General features: G+C 38.0%; 1 pseudogene; it reads right to left on the bottom strand.

The window, feature by feature from the left end:
• Positions 1 to 387: 387 nt before the first annotated feature.
• Positions 388 to 1,023, bottom strand: LOC143645766 (protein Cripto-like; annotated as a pseudogene).
• Positions 1,024 to 4,218: the final 3,195 nt, after the last annotated feature.

A 4,218-nucleotide genomic window follows, 5' to 3' on the forward strand; every position in this document is an offset into this window, starting at 1 on the left:
CTTTCTCTTTTCTTCTCTGTTTCTCTGGTACAAAGGCATTCTTCCATTTCTTTTAAAGATACTGTCTTTATTGATTTTTATCATTGCTACTCAAAACTTTATCTTCTGTATCACACTAGGATTAGACTTTAATAAACTGGAGATAGAATTGAATTGTTTAAAAAAATATATTAACTACTTATAATTAGTTAGAGCTAATGATTCAAAAAACATGACAAGGGCACCATGTAGATACAGCTGACTTTATTTGAAGTGTTTTTTTTTATTGAGGGGGTAGAGTTAGAGTGAGGAAAGGAGCTGGTACTTCAAGGAAGTATTAGGGACTGTTATGGATATGTACTTATTATGTCAAGGCAACTAACAAATGATCATCTTTTTGTTATGATGTTAGAGCAGCAATTTCAGAGGCTGCCATGAAATTTCATGGCATCTAATCTTGTTCCAGAGAAAGGCACATGTTGATGAATAGTAACTTTGGGTAGAAAGATAGATGCCAGCCAGTAGAGGAGTATTATATGCAAATGGCACCAATTCTGGAGTCCTGGAAGCTGTGAGGGGCTTATCCATCACACGACCATCACAACCAGGTAGAAATGTTTGGGAGAACCAGTGAAGCCAGTGGTGCCGGCATTTGCACATGGAAACCTCCTTGGGAGCCAGGTGTCATAGGGTATAGAGCCACAGTTGTTTCTGCTCATCATGCTCACAGTTCCGTCCATAGAAGTAGGAGGGGGCAGGCACAAGAGGACCCCAGCATGCAGGTTTCCCCATTCAGACAGCAGGCTTTATTGAGCTCCTGAGTGTTCTGGATTCCCAGGAATGACACCAACTGGAAAGACTGATGACAAATTGCAGGCTCCTCCTGGGACTGAGAGTCAGCACCCCTGAAGTCCAGGCCTCCCTGTGACATCATGCCAGTTAATGGTGGCCCAATGCAGCAACTAATCCCAATTCAAATACTTTGGAAATGGCCGTGATTAAAATCACACTAGAAGAAAAACACTCCATCTTCCTGCTGTCCATAGCTCTCAATTTAAGGGGAAAAAAATGATAGCATGGCTTTAATTGACCTGTGCATCACTAAAACACCCAAAAAAAACACATAAATTTCTTGAAGTGAAAAAGGGGAATCTATAAAGAAAAATATCCAGAACAATGAATGCACGTTCCCGAAAAGAAGCTAGAGTCAGGATGCCCAAGAAACTGGGGCTCATCACACTCTTTGGCCCTAATGAATGCTTTGACCTTAAACCTGGCATTTAGTCTTTCCAGGGAATCTACTTCTTCAACCGCATTATCTTCTTAATATCCTTTATCTCTTAATGCATATTTTCCTTCATCTCCTTGAATTGATTAGGACATTTATTTGAACTTCTTTGATTAATTACTCCAAATTCTGTGTCTCCTCTTAAATTTTATTTAGTTCCTTTGACTGAGCCATATCTTCTTGTTCCTCAGTGTGGCCCATAATTCTTTGCTGCTCTCTAGACATATGATTGTTTTGATGAGCAACTCTGAAGATTAGTTTCTCCCTCTTGTCTAGAGTTTTATTGTTGATTAGCTTTGTGTTGAGGCTCTTCTTTGACACTTACCCAACTTAGTCTGGACCTTTAGAATGACTCAAGTTTAACTGATCAGATTTTCTCAGCTCTTCTTCATCAGATTCTTGCCCTGGATATGTGGTACGATTTTTAAGATTGCACTTTTTATGGAATTGTTTCACCTCCATGAGGAAGCTTCCTTTCCTCCATTCCTTCTCCAGGAGTCGTGATCTGTACTGTTTGTTTTTGTGCAGAATCTTCTCCCCAGTTCCTATGATTTAAATTATTTTTTCTCACTCAGTGCCCCATTTTCCTTACACTGTTTTGGGACCCTCTTGTCTATCACAATTCAGTTTATTAGCCCCTGTTTTTTGTTTTTTTGAGTGAAATTTTTCTACCTCTGGTTTCTTCCCTTTTAGGGTATCCAGACCTAGGGGGGGCTACGTGAGGTCAATCCAAAATGGTGAGTCATTCCAGAAAAGTCTGTTTTGTCTTTAGGTGGTCCAGTTGACAGTAACTGGATTTATTGAGTGCTGCAGTTGGCAACTGTCATTCTAGCATGGTCTCTATCCACCACCAACACCACCACCCCCACTTTGGGGACTTTTTTGTATGCGAAACTCCTCAGTGGTTTCTGTACTGCTTTGGGTCTCTATGGACTTGGGTCCCTGTGCATGAATATGCACAGGATTCTAAATCACTGATGTAAGTGGCTTTATAGTCAGTGTCCACAGTGAGAGGCAAGCAGGATCCAGGTGACTGCCTCTGAGCAACTCCAAAGTTGCACAGGACTGAATGAGGGGGAAGGATGAGGACTGATGGGTTGGGACAGAAGTTAACTACCAGCTATTTTTCTCTTTCTTCTATTCAGCATTTCTAGAGTCTTCCTTCCATGTCTACTGTCCATCCATCAGATTTCTAAGCAAGTGGGATTTGTCCTTTTACTCATTGAATCTCTTGTAAGATTTTTTTAGGGGTTATCTTACCTCACCAGCTTGATGACATCACCTTGGTGGAAAAGTTCTGGTGATGGATGGTGGTGTCGGTAGCACAAAAATAAGAGTATGATTAATGCCACTAAGTTGTTTGCTTGTGGGTTGCTGAGATGGGGAATTTGATGTTGTATCAATTTTACCACAAAACAAAAACAAACGAGATTACACAGACACTGACAATTAAATGTAATTCATGATCTTGGACTGTATCTAAAAAAGAGGAGTAAATGCCCAGCAGGGTATTATTGACACAATTGAAAGAATTGAATATAGAGCATATGATTTCTATCAAAGTTAAAATTCTTGAAATTGATAACTGAATAAAATTACATAAATGGGTATCCATATTTTTAGGAAATGTACATGGAAATATTGAGTGTTATATGAGTCTTATGTATGCAACCCACAAATGTTTAAAGATGATAAATGATAGATAGATAGATAGATAGATAGACAAATAGATATTTGATGGATGGATAGAGAATGATATAACAAATGTAGAAAAATATTAAAAGTTGATAATCTGGGTATCTAGAGTGGGGAGAATATTGGAGTTCTCTATTTTTTTGTATTGTTTTTGCAACTTTCCTGTAAGTTTGAAATTATTTCAAAATAAAATGTTTAGGAATAAAATCAGTTGTGATGCAGATTCAATAAAGATTTTTTGGGATTGAGGTCCTCCCAAAATTATAAGAATTTCAGATAAAATTTATGATTTTTTTTTTCTGTGACATAAAGTCAGAATATATTTCTAAGTATGCTTCTTTTATAAGCTATGAAACCTCAATCCACCATGTTCACTTTGAAAGACTGACTAGAACATTACATTTCCAAGGAGCAAAATGGGGAGGAATGTCAGATAAAAATTAGGCTGATTCTTAAAAGATCTGAAGATTATGTAATTCATTGGCTGGAATTGCCAAGTGGCAGGGAATGGAAATCACACAGAGAAGTGAAATGGAAGGGGCCAAAGTTGTGGGGCCTGTTTTTCAGTTTGGAAGGAAATCCCAGAAATCCATCCTATGGGCTTTCTGTTTCCTTCTTTCCTATCAGGAAAAGCATGTGGGAAAAAAGCAGATTTTTATAGGATTTAGAGCTATAATTTGTATTCATACCAATAAGAACACTATTTCCAATCCCTGGACAGGCAATGTAGCCAAAATATAGTAAAAGCTACTGCAGAAGCAAAATTTTAGGTAAATACAAACAGTCAAAGCAGCCCAAAGGTTGACGTTTTCCAGGAGCAAGGAAGTTGGAGATGGACAACTAAGATCCTTCAGGGTATTTGGCCTCGAAAAAAATTCCACTAGCACATATTTATGTAACTTTTTAAATGAAGGCTAAATATTTCTGGAGCTCTTCATGGATAAGAAAGTGTTTCATATCACCATTTACTTAAGAACATCAAAAAAGTTACATTTACATGTTTTCATCTATTAGAGAGAAGGAAGAGTGTTCAGATAGATTCGAATTGAAGAGGGCAAGTCCTTATAAATTGGCATTTGAAAAGATTATGCAAACAACAGATGCTTCACAGCCCCACCTTTCCTCTTTTGCTTGCTAGGCTGCCCCTCTGAAAGTGCCTAACAAATTAATGGGACTTTTTAGGAACATGAAAACAACCCTGACTTCACTGACTGCCAAGGAAGTTAGCAAGAAAACCTCATTTTTCCATTAGTTAT

The sequence above is a fragment of the Tamandua tetradactyla genome, chromosome 9 (assembly GCF_023851605.1).
Source record: "Tamandua tetradactyla isolate mTamTet1 chromosome 9, mTamTet1.pri, whole genome shotgun sequence".
NCBI classification, from domain to species: domain Eukaryota; kingdom Metazoa; phylum Chordata; class Mammalia; order Pilosa; family Myrmecophagidae; genus Tamandua; species Tamandua tetradactyla.